The sequence below is a fragment of the Octopus bimaculoides genome, chromosome 3 (assembly GCF_046866305.1).
Source record: "Octopus bimaculoides isolate indiv1 chromosome 3, ASM4686630v1, whole genome shotgun sequence".
In the NCBI taxonomy this organism is placed as follows: domain Eukaryota; kingdom Metazoa; phylum Mollusca; class Cephalopoda; order Octopoda; family Octopodidae; genus Octopus; species Octopus bimaculoides.
This window is the reverse complement of record NC_142930.1, coordinates 26,511,997-26,525,390: the sequence shown is the minus strand read 5'-3', so window position 1 is coordinate 26,525,390 and position 13,394 is coordinate 26,511,997. Positions and strand designations below refer to the sequence as shown.

The 13,394-nt window shown below is 37.6% G+C and overlaps 1 protein-coding gene across 7 annotated transcripts in view; it reads left to right on the top strand.

The window, feature by feature from the left end:
• LOC106880514 (protein PHTF2) overlaps positions 1–13,394 on the top strand; it is a 93,528-nt gene that overhangs the window by 22,348 nt on the left and 57,786 nt on the right. For 2 of the 7 annotated variants that reach the window (XM_089348732.1, XM_089348727.1), the window contains exon 1: positions 11,818–11,906. The exons of the other annotated variants lie outside the window; for them this stretch is intronic. The gene's annotated coding sequence lies outside the window, so the exon portion shown is untranslated. Of the gene's footprint in view, positions 1–11,817; positions 11,907–13,394 lie in introns of those variants that run through there. 7 annotated transcript variants of the gene reach the window in all.

Sequence of the window (13,394 nt, the reverse complement as noted above, 5' to 3'; positions counted from 1 at the left end):
ACACTCCCACCTCCGGCACATACTTTGTCACTACTCCCATCTCTATACTTTATAAGCACCAACAAAAGGAGAAAATTATTATTTTTTTTATCTTTTTAAAAGCTATTGTCTGTATGTTTCTGTCTGTGCTATTTATTGACAATAACCAATCAAAACGTACACAACACTGTAAGCTACACACAAAGCAAAGGGCTGCTGTAGTTAAAAGTATTGTTGTTATGTGACTCAGAAATCAAATGTCGGTTTGCATTTGTAATAAAGCATTGCAAGGTACAGAATTTGCTCCAGTTTGCATGCAACTCCCAGCTCTGTCTAGAAACTAGTTATCTAATATAGGTTTTAAGATTATAAGAATTGGTATTAGGAAGAGCTCTTTTAATGTGAAACACCTGCACCAAAGTAAAGCTAGAGAAAAAAAAATTATCTGCGTTATTAATTCTTTTCTTAACTAGTAGAAGTGTGAAAATATTGAAACAGCAATACAATGTGATGTAATTCTTGGATATGTTGAAAACGTGTGCGTGTATACTGTCTGTATATGTATGTGTACATATATATATATACACACACATACAGAGTATCAATTAGAAAGAGACAAGTTTTAGGGTCGATAATACTTCTCATCAAAGCCAACATATATCTAAGCACAGAGAGTATATATAAGCCATTATAGATATGTGAACATATATATATATACATATTATAGTGTAATTCCATGCCCAAATCAAAGTCAGATGGAGAATTGCTTAAAGACACAGACAAATCAAAAAGTCTCAAGCTGATGAGATGACAGTTTACAATAATCCAAAACGGAAGTCCTCAAACAAATCCAAAATCCAAAAGAATCTTACAGCTGTTTCCAGGAATGTGCAAAGAAGTATGTAGGTAAATCCTTTTCATTTCAATAATTCACATTTCCTTCATCAGAGAATACACATGGATTCAGAATTTTAAATAAGGTCTTAAAATTATTCATGATATTGTAAGAATATATTTAAGCTGTTGCAATTATATACAAGTATAACATTTTCATAAATTCCAAGATTCCAGGTCATTGGACAAACATTCATAGTGTACAACTACTAAGAAAATTACAGAAAAATTACAAAATTTATACATTTAGCAAGTCCATGAAATATGCACAAATGAGTTCAAAATTTGGTGGGGTAAGATAAATTAAAGTGTATAGATTAAATAATTATTATACTGAGAAGAATTGAAAAGTAGAAAAGTACTTTTGTCAGTTTAAAAATATTCTTACAATATCATGAATAATTTTATGATTTTATTTAAAATTCTGAATCCATGCATATTCTCTGATGATGGAAATGTGCATTACTGAAGCTGAAAAGGATTTACCTACACACTTCTTCGCACATTCCTGGAAACGGCCGTAAGATTCTTTTGTATTTTGGATTTATTTGAGGACTTTCCGTTTAGATTATTGTGAACTGTCATCTCATCAGCTTGAGACTTTTTGATTTGTCTATGTATTTATGCAATTCTTCATCCGACTTTATATAGATGTAGGTATGTACATATATGTATGGATATATGCATATATCTATATATTTATATTATTATTATTATATATATATATATATATATATATATATATATATATATGTGTGTGTGTGTGTGTGTGTAAATGTGTGATGTATGTAGAAATGTCTGTATGTGGCTGCATGGTTAAGGAGTTTGCTTCCAAATTACATGGCTTCAGGCTTAGTTCCACTGTGTAGCACCTTGTCAAGGTGTTAGTGTTAAGTGTTGGGATGATTTAATCAACCAACTCCGTCCTTCTTGTACCTATTGTCGTTGTCATTGTTTAACGTCCGCTTTCCATGCTGGCATGGATTGGACTGTTTGACTGAGGGCTTGGGCAACCAAAATGGTGTGAGTGGATTTGGTAAACAGAAACTGAAAGAAACCAGTTGTGCACATGTGTGTGTGTATGTATTTGTGTCTTCTTGTTTTGACTTGATACTTATAAATGAATGTCATAGTCGTACAAGCAATGTCATTCATTTCCATTATTCTGCAAAAAACATGTCATCCATAGGGAAATATTCCCTTCCTTGGAAACAGGTAAAGGTTGGCAACAGGAAGGCTGTCTAGCCATAGAAAATCTGCCTCCTCTGTTTGATCCATGCAACCATGGCAAACTAGACATTAAAACAATATGTATGTATGTGTGTATGTCATGTTGATAGTAATGCTAACTGATGCCATTTTTCAAAACTTCAGTGAATGTGAAATGGAACTACATAAGACTTTTATGTGAACTAAGATTAATGATTACAAGTAACAGTCTGAAGTTGATTGCCATCGGCTTGGATTCAGTTTAGAAATATAAACAAACATGTTTGCTGTTTAGTTCTAAACCAGCTCTGATTAAACTCTTCTATGATCAAATGTATTCTTGTTATGTAAGTTTGAAGAAACTATTTTCAAAAAAATCTTTTTATTTTATATCAACAGTTATTGGTATAATTTATTGCTACAAAGTCATGAATCAAAAACATTAGTTATATATTATTGGATCATCCCATAGATAATGCACTTTTTTTCAATTGCATGAACTAAAAGTTGGAGGAGGACAGTATAAACTACCTGCATCAACTTACTATAAAAGCAGGTTGTAATTTCATCTTGTCCTTATTCTTAGTGCAAGTTTTGAAGAGTGTAGTTCAATTTTAAAAGTTATATTTTCAAAGCTATAATGGAAGTGACAAAGGTGTATATTCAGCTTTATGAGTTTAATAAAGGCAACAACATAATGGAAAGTGTGAGGAATATTAATGCAGTATATGGGGATCGGACAATAAGTGTAAGCCAGTGTCAACAGTGATTCCAGAAATTCCAAGCTGGAAACTACAGCCTAGAAGATGGGCCTCATACTGGAAGATCTGTAGAGCTCGGCAAGGACATCCTGCAAACCCTGGTGGAACAAAATACCATTGTAACTGTTGAGGAACTAGCAAAGAAACTTGGATTTGGTCATTCAACTATTCATCAGCACCTGCATACCATCAGAAAAGTCAGAAAATTGGGTCAATGAGTTGTTCACAAACTTTCTGAGTCTAATCGCATGCAGTAAGTGGATATGTGCTCTTCTTTGCTGTCATGTCTCACAAATGAACCCTTTTTTGGGGGGTGTGGGGGGGGGAGACCAAATAGTGACTGGTGATGAGAAATGTGTTCTCTATAAAAATATCAAGCATCAAAGACAGTGGGTAGGTAAAGGAGACACACTGGCACCTCAAGCTTAAGAAGGTTTTCACCCACATAAAGTGTTGTTGTCTGTTTGGTGGGATATGAAAGGTTTAGTCCACTTTGAACTTCTAAATTCAAACCAAATGATAACAAAGCAGATCTACTGTGAGCAGCTTAAGTCAACGCTAGAAAGAAAACGACCATTTTTGGTTTCAAGACAAAAGGTGTTCTTCCATCAAAGTAATGCTCAGCCACATAAAATGAGAATGAAATTCCAAAGGCTGGAATAGTTTGAATGGGGACCTATGCTTCACCCACTATATTTGCCGGACATTGCTCCATCTGATTATCATTTATTCTGCAATCTTCAAAATCATTTGGACAGAAAAAATATGAATTCTGTAGACAAGGTTAGAACAGTACTGGAGAAGTATTTTTCATCACAGACAATTGAATTTTGGAAGAGGGACCTTGCAAGTCTACCAGATAGATGGAAGAGCAATATAAAAAATGAAGGAGAATATGTTTTAGATTAAAAAAGGACTTTATCTTCTTCATCATCATCATCATTGTTTAACGTCCGCTTTCCATGCTAGCATAGTTTGGACGATTTGACTGAGGACTGGTGGACCAGATGGCTACATCAGGCTCCAATCTGATTTGGCAGAGTTTCTACAACTGGATGCCCTTCCTAACGCCAACCACTCTGAGAGTGTAGTGGGTGCTTTTACATGCCACCGGCATGAAGGCCAATCAGGCGGTACTGGCAACAGCCATGCTCAAAATGGTGTATTTTACGTACCACCTGCAGAGGAGCCAGTCCAGCGGCACTGGCAACGACCTTGCTCGAATGTCTTTTCACGTGCCACCGGCACAAGTGCCAGTAAGCCGATGCTGGTAATGATCATGCTCAAATGGTGCTATTTACGTGCTACTGGCATGGAAGCCAGACAGCTGCTCTGGCAACGATCACGCACGGACAGTACTCTTAGCGCTTCACTGGTACAGGTGCCATCACGATTTTGCTTTCACTTTCCCCAACAGGTCTTCGCAAGCCAAGTTTAGTGTCCAATGAAGGAGAGGTTGGCATGGGTGCCAGTCATCGAATTTGGTTCGATTTCGATTTCACTTGCCTCAACAGGTCTTCGCAAGCGGAGTTTAGTGTCCAATGAAAGAAAGGTACGCATAAGTGGGCTGGCTACACCCCTGGCAGAGGCTTCGATTATGGTCTCACTTGGCTTGCCGGGTCTTCTCGCGCACAGCATATTTCCAAAGGTCTTGGTCATAAGTCATTTCCTCGGTGAGTCCTAATGTTCGAAGGTCGTGCTTCACCACCTCATCCCAAGTCTTCCTGGGTCTACCTCTTCCACAACTGCTAGGGTGTGGCACTTTTTCACACAGCTATCCTCACCACATGACCATACCAGTGCAATTGCCTCTCTTGCACACCACAACTGATGCTTCTTCTGTTCAACTTTTCTCTCAAGATACTTACATTCTGTTGTGTATGCACACTGACATTACACATCCATCGGAGCATACTGGCTTCATTCCTTACGAGCTTATGCATGTCCTCAGCAGTCACGGCCCATGTTTCACTGCCATGTAGCATGGCTGTTCGTGCACGTGCGTCATACAGTCTGCCTTTTACTCTGAGTGAGAGGTCCTATGTCACCAGCAGAGATAAGAGCCCTCTGAATTTTGCCCAGGCTATTCTTATTCTAGCAGTTACACTTTAGCGCACTCTCCCCCACTACTAACTTGGTCACCTAGATGCGAAGCTATCAACTACGTCTAGTTTTTTTTCTCTGGAATGTGGCAGAATTTGTTTTCTGCATATTTTCAGTGGTTATTGTTCCTGAACGTCTGCCACATACAAGAACTAACTTCCTAGTTAGCCTTCCTTTGATATTGCTGCACTTCTTATGTGTCCAGAGCTTACACTGGGTAGAGTTTCTGCCTACGCCTTTTCTACAGATCGAACAGGGCCATCTACCTGAAGGGGTTTGTGTTTTGTCTACCTTCCTACTTATTAGGACTTTGGTTTTAGCTAGGTTGACTCTAAGGCCCTTCGATTCTAGTCCTTGCTTCTACACCTGAAACTTTTCCTCTAGTTCTGATAGTGACTCAGCAATTAGCACAAGATCATCAGCATAGAGGAGCTCCCAGGGGCAGCCTGTCTTGAATTCCTGTGTTATTGCCTGGAGGACTATGATAAATAGGAGGGGGCTGAGGACTTGATGGACCCCTACCTCTACTCGGAATTCTTCACTGTACTCATTGCCAACCCTTACCTCTGTACATGACTCACACAGCTCTCACTATCCATTCTTCTATCCCTAGTTCCCTCATTGACCACCAGATAAGGGATCGGGGGACCCTATCAAAGGCTTTTTCCATGTCATTTTGAAAAATAAAAGAAGTATAAAAAACTGCATTATTTATGGGATGACCCATTACATATTTCTTATCATCATTATCATCATGGATTTTATTTATTTTGCCATGTCATGTGTTGAAGAAATGAAAAACATATTTCCATGTGTCATTTCTGCTCAGTCTATTTTTATGCAATTATAACAGATTATGGATTTTAATGATCATTCTTGTTGAGTTGGGTGTTGCCTGTGGTGATATTAGTGTGAGAGAAGTTGTCTTCCTAAATAGAAGTCTTTTTAAAAAAATTAAAAAAATATTAACTAGAGTGTTGTTGGCACTCCGTCACTTACGACGTCGAGGGTTCCAGTTGATCAGATCAACGGAACAGCCTGCTCGTGGAATTAACGTGCAAGTGGCTGAGCACTCCACAGACACGTGTACCCTTAACGTAGTTCTCGGGGATATTCAGCATGACACAGTGTGACAAGGCTGACCCTTTGTATTACAGGCACAACAGAAACAGGAAGTAAGAGTGAGAGAAAGTTGTGGTGAAAGAGTACAGCAGGGTTCACCACCATCCCCTGCCGGAGCCTCGTGGAGCTTTAGGTGTTTTTGCTCAATAAACACTTACAACGCCCGGTCTGGGAATCGAAACCGCGAGTCCACTGCCCTAACCACTGGGCCATTGCGCCTCCACTAACTAGAGTGTGACTGGGAGATAACAGTTTACTTAAAGTAACCACACTCAGCTTCCACCACAACGTCATGATAGCTCCGGAATCTGATGCATGCATTCCTCACTGTGTCCTTGGGAAGATTTTCGAACACCTCCTTGATCTGGGTCACCAGCTTGACCTTGGTGTTGCAGGAAGAGCAGTTGGTTTCTTTCTCAGTCTTACACCATACATAGTAATCCCATGGGATTACAATCAGAAGAATTAGGTGGCCAGAGACTGAGGCTGGTGAAGTTATGGAAATTTTTTGACAACTACTTATGGCATTTTCTGGAGGTATGTCAAGGAGCTGAATCCTGCTACCACACATATGGAAGGATTCGAGCAGCAATCCTTTCCAGTCAGGGATTGATCAGTCTCTGGCAGCTTCACACAGCCATCTGAATTGAGCCTAAGGTCCTGCTCAAAGATCTGAGGATAAATTCCAGCATGCAGATGTAGCCAGAATGGCTGCTGTCTCCCTTCTTCATTGTCTCAGTTGCAGCAGTCTATGTATGTGTCATCTTACAGTTTTTACAGTGTTCACAGAGCATTGAGCAGCAGTTATGATGTCAGCATTTTGATACACAACATGAATCATCATGTTAGAGGTATCTCTTTTTCAATATTCAGATAGCTTCCACCCTTCCCTCTCAGTTAATTTTTTCTCAACCGCAACTTTAATTTTTATGCTCTCCAATGCTGTTGACTGTTCCTGGAAAAAAAACGGAGACATAAAAAAAAATCATCAAATTTAGTCTGAACACTTTGTATGTATTTGTTTTTCCCTGTCTTGACACTGCAATAGTTGGAAATAAGTGTCATTGTTGTACAAGCAGTGTTATTCATCTCCAATATTCTGCAAAAACATGTCTGGTTATTGGAAAGTATTACTTTACTTGGAAACAGGTGAGGGTTGGCAATAGGAGGGACATGTGGCCATAGAGTATCTGCCTCAAAAAACTCCATCTAACCAATTGCAGAATCAAAAAGTGGACAGTAAAATGATGATGATGATACTCTCTTCTTCCTAGCATCATCATCATCATCATCATCATCATCGTTTAACATCCGCTTTCCATGCTAGCATGGGTTGGACGATTTGACTGAGGACTGGTGAAACCAGATGGCAACACCAGGCTCCAATCTAATTTGGCAGAGTTTCTACAGCTGGATGCCCTTCCTAACACCAACCACTCAGAGAGTGTAGTGGGTGCTTTTACGTGTCACCCCTACGAACGTGTCACCCGCACGAATAGCATAATATATAAATTTAAGATCTTAATTTCTCATGAGATTTTAAATAAATGAATAAAAATATGACTACCACTTCAAATTTTAAAAAAAAGGATAAAGTAGAATTAATATAATTTCAAATTGCACATTTGAGGAATGAATTTTTGTTTACTTTTGTTGTTGCATTGGTAGCAAGTTTGATAACTTCTAGATTGTTATCAATACAAACCATTTTCTTGAGGAAGCCTATCCTACAGAAAAATCTTTCCAGCATTTGAGGCACAATCTATTGGCCAAACATCATTTCTTCTGTTCTGTTGCCACAGTTCTCTCCCATTAATACTGTAGGATTAGGTTTGTCTTAGGATTAAAAAAAAAAAATGAGAAATTTGAGATATTTTCTAAAGTTTTGGTTGAATTGCAGTAATAATAATTTCCATTTGACTAGATACAGTGAATGTGAATTTTGTGAATGTGTAATAAGTGTTACAGTAGAAATACAACTGGATTAAATTCTGTAAAGTTTGTTATCTAGTTTTATTATATGTGCCATGTCTATGACCGTGTTATAAGCAACTAAAACTTGAATATGAACTCTTAGTTATAAGTATTACCTATACTATTATTATTAAGGTGGTGAGCTGGCAGAATCATTAGCACACTGGGAAAAATGCTTAGTGGCATTTTGTCCATCTGCATGTCCTGGGTTCAAATGCTGCCAGGGCCAACTTGATTTAATTGACTGTTCTTTCCTCTCAACTGCTTTTGCCTATGTTAAAAACAAAAAATTATATTGAATGAATATTGGTGAGTTGGCAACACAGCAAATAAAATACTGTCTTTTGTTGAATTTATATCAATCAATATCAATGTTACCATTCTTGTTTTTTCACTGGATTAAATTAATGCCATTTCAGAATTAATTTGACTGCTATCATTCTTAAAACCCTTGCACATCAGCATCAATGCCCCTTCCCCACCTTTGTCCACCTCTCACTGTATCCACCCCATCGCTCATTCAAATTTTAATCTCATACTTAACAAAACCAAATTGTCCTACTGAGATACACACAGTTGAACAATTTAATTTTTTTTTTCTGCTTTAGAAATTTTATTGTTACTGAACAAGATGTTTGATTTTATTTGCTTGAGACATTTTGTTAACTCAAAAAAAGAAAAAAGAAAAGTCTATGTGGTTGAATATATGCCACTACTTATGTTTCATAGTTTAGTGACAGCTTTTAAACATGTCAGATAAGTAAGGTTAAAATAAGCAAAAAAAAAAAACTACACTTGCTGGTCTAATCCAATGATTCATACAAATGAGCAATTTGTCAGCTGATTCTTTCAAGGTCTGTGTTTTTATTGTCTGTCTCCTCTTGTGAACGCACCTAGTCACGAATTTGTAAAAGGTGTGATCAGATATATTTTCTCACGATATGAAATCTGAAGCTTTGAAGTAGTCAAGAACTGGAATATATTACCTTGTAGTGTGTAATTTCTTGTCTCTGCTCCTGGTAGTTAGCTATCATAGGGAAGACAAACCCCTCTAGATTAAGTTAAGACTGGATTGGAAGTTTGAATTTTAAATCCGAGTAAAGAAGGTGCACAGAGTATACACACCTAATATTTCTTTTTCCTACACACTATTAGGTTTTAAAATACCCAGTCATTGGTAACCATGTATAATCCCATTTCATTGCTATTTGGAATCATTAGCAAAGTAATATCTGATGCAAATAAATTATGCTAAATTAAACATTTCATGAAGCTAGACAATTCTTATAGAGAGAAAATAGCTTACTATTTAAAAGACATTCCATCAGATTAATCTTGACTTTGATCCTTCTTGGGTTGCTAAGATGATAAAATAAGGATAAGAACAATAATAATCTAAGAGTCAGTTCAGTGGACTGTCTGTCTCCATCTGCATGGAAATCAAACTTGGGGCAAGTTAAAAAGACAACAATTTCTAGAATAGAGATGAGAATTGAAGGCAAGGGCTTGCTATCATGTATAACAATTGTCATTTTTCTGCATTGTTTACATTTTTTTTTTCTATTCCAATCCACAAATTATTAAACATTAAATCAGTTGGTCCTTTTATAGACATAGAAGATTATCTCTCTATACTGTAAAAATACATTTTTTTCTTGGGTTTTATTTGACATTTTGCTTTGAAAAAGTGATGCCTGGAGAGAGTTTATAGTTAGCTGTGTTCTAATTGTGTTGGAGGAAGAGAAACAGTGTTCATGACCTGTGCAGATTGTCCAGCAGAGGTTGATGTCAATGATGTTCAGCTTGAATTAAGTAAATTGACACTTGTCAGGAAGATATGGGCAGGAAGGGAATTTAAGAAGACTAATGTTCTGTGTAGACAGAATTGGGAAAACTTGTTTAGTATTTGGTTTGGTAGCTACACAATCAGTGGAGAAGTGGGTGTATTTGAGGGCGATGGTGTCATGCTAGTTCAGAGTAACTGAAGCCATTATTGTTACAGATGAAAATGATGATAAAAGGAGAAAGTGTGTTAATGGTCAAGTAGTTGCTGTGTATTAGTGAGTGAAGTTTGCCAATTAGCTAGATGACCTTTTTTTGAGTTGTTTAGATATATGAACAGTATTTAATGTGGGTTGCACTTGACATTTTTGCCTCTGAAGAGGAAGCCTTATCTTTGAGAGGTGGTTTTGATAATGTTGTAGATATGAGAAGACAATGAAAGATCACCAGAAGAGAATGTGAAATTTGGCATTTGTAGCAAATTTGAGGATTTATGACTAGGGTGGGGTGTTAGGAGTTACAAGATTATTTTCTTGATCTGGGTGTGGTAATTGCATTGTGCCTTTGAGGAAGATGCTTTGTTCTGAATTTTCATGGAAATCAACCAAACATGCACACACACACACACACTCTAAATGTTACCAGGATCTGATGAGCCAGAGGACTGCATTGTGCTCCAAGATCTGCTTTGGCATATTTTCTGCAGCTGAATGTCCTTCCTAACACCAACTGCTTTACAGAGTGATTTGGGTGCTTTCTGCATAGCACTTGTGAGGTAAGCAAGTAACCAACAAGACCAAGTCCCCCCCACCACCATCACCTTCGATAGAGTGGGGGTGTTGTAATTCTGCTCTCATATGATTATAGTAATTCAATAGTTTTCTAGTTAGAAGAAGTAAGTGTTAGGAAAGTAAAATGTTCAGAAAGCTTGACAGGGATAGATTGGGCAAAGGGGTGGGCTCAGTGAGTTTATAAACATAAATATGATGCTTTTAAGACCTCAATTTTGTCTTGATGGACAGTCGTCTGGAACACAGTGAATTCCAATCATCTCAGTCTTGTCATCTCCTCTGTGGAGCTCATCATTTTGAGATCAGCCTTCCAGAAGCTTCACATATGTTAAGTGGTTGATTCTCCTTTATGGAGCTTTCTTCATCCATAGGCAGCACATGACTGTACTTGTAGTGTTCTCTCTTGCATACTTTATCTAATTCCTTTTTATGCCCAATTTTGCTCAACATATTTGTACTTTGTACATGCACATTGGCATGGCACAGCCAACAAAGGATATGAGCTTCAACCCATGCTAGCATAGAAAGTGGACGTTGAACGATGATGATGATGATATATATATATATATATATATATATGTATATCATCATCATCATCATCTGCTGTAGCCATCTGGTTCGCCTGTCCACTTTCCATGCTAGCATGGGTTGGGCAATTTGACTGGGGACTGGCGAACCAGATGGCTACAGCAGACTCCAATCTGATCTGGTAGAGTTTTTACAGCTGGATGCCCTTCCTAACGCCAACCACTCTGAAGTGTAGTGGGCGCTTTTTACGTGCCACCAGCACGAGGGCCAGTCTGGCAGTACTGGCAGTGGCCATGCTCAAATGGTGATTTTTTTTACGTGCCACCTGCACAGGAGTCAGTCCAATGTTTTGTTCACATGCCACTGGCACAGAAGCGAGACTGCTGCTCTGGCAGTGATCCCGCTCGGATGGTGCTGCTAGTGCTCTACTGGCATGGGTGCCAGTCATCGAATTTGGTTCAGTTTCGATCTATATATATATATAATGCAATAGCTGTATGGAGTGCAGTATTACATGTATTCTCCATACTGTCCAGTCTATTTTTGTTTGTTGTTTGCCACTAGATTAGACTTGATCAAAGACTTTCAATCTGAAATGTTCCAGTTGTGACCATCTTGTTTTTTTGTGTATCTATACTATATTGTCCAGTGAATCTTCTTTTTTTTTTTTGAAGATGGCTGGGTACAGTTTGAGAGATTTAGCTGCTGTTTTTAGCAAGTGAGCAACTGCTTAAAGGATGATCGCAATGAAGGAGGCAAAGTGGTCAGTGTGACAATTGCTCTTCTTACACTTCCTGTGATTGTGTTTTTAGGATAGTGTTGTAGATGTATGTCTATTTCGAGATATCCATTTGGAATCCTGGTTGGGAAATGCTGGTATATCTGAGTGGATTGCAAATATTTTATAAACATTCAATTGTATAATGTAATGTTTATTTTAGACAAGACGGCACGAAGTTATGTGTAACTATACTAAATTGTTACTATGAAGATTGTTTTAGGTTAAAACCAATGTTAGTGAGAGTATGTAATTAAAAACTGAACTCTGATTCCAAGACACTTATAAAAATGTTGCTATTTGGTGTTACTTTGACCAAAAGAGACTGCATTTAATTGTTCATCACATTATATAATACAGAGAATAACCTATTTTGTGTGTTTGTAAACTGCCATGAAAACTGTTCTAGAGTTCATAAAAATATGAGATTGCTGATCATGTAGTTGTGAAAATTTTCCCTAACCCTGTACATTTTCAGAGCAAGACTAAATATCTTATGGTTATCTCTTTCATCCAGTGTCTAGTACAAAATTTCATAGATCTTGTATGCAGACTAGGTCAGTTACTTGAAATTTGGGATATGTATAGGTGTTTCTGGATGTTTCTACAAGTGAAAACATGGTTAAGTGGATAATGTATTTGTCCTTCATTTTAGTAATTCATTACTGAGGAAAACTATAATGATTTCCTGATAATGTGTCAATTAATTTTGAAAATAATCAAGAATTTGGAAATATTAAGAAAAACAAAACAAAACATTAGGTGCAGGAGTGGCTGTGTGGTAAGTAGCTTGCTTACTAACCACATGGTCCCGGGTTCAGTCCCATTGCATGGCACCTTGGGCAAGTGTCTTCTACTATAGCCTCGGGCCGACCAAAGCCTTGTGAGTGGATTTGGTAGATGGAAACTGAAAGAAGACCATCGTATATATGTATATGTATATATAAATGTGTGTGTGTTTGTGTGTCTGTGTTTGTCCCCCAACATCGCTTGACAACCGATGCTGGTGTGTTTACATCCCCATAACTTAGCAGTTCAGCAAAAGAGACCGATAGAATAAGTACTAGGCTTACAAAGAATAAGCTCTGGGGTCGATTTGCTCGACTATAAAGCTGGTGCTCCAGCATGGCCGCAGTCACATGACTGAAACAAGTAAAAGAGTAAAGAGTATTAGCCTTTTCATTATCATTAAACTGGTTTGTGGAATATAGTTTAACAAAAGGTTCTTATATAATATTATCGTGAAGGTTTATTTTAAATCTGAACTGGAATCCATCTCAGGTAGATTGCTATCAAAACTTGTTTATATGAAGCTACTCTTCTGTCACATTGAGACATTCACTGCTTTTATTAAACACTTTTAATACCTCTTTCTACATCTTGCTTTTCTTGTTGGTTTTTACACACATTTTGATTTACCCTCATCTCTTTCAATATCTTTTGGCTCACTCTCTCTCTCTCTCTCTGCTCTTC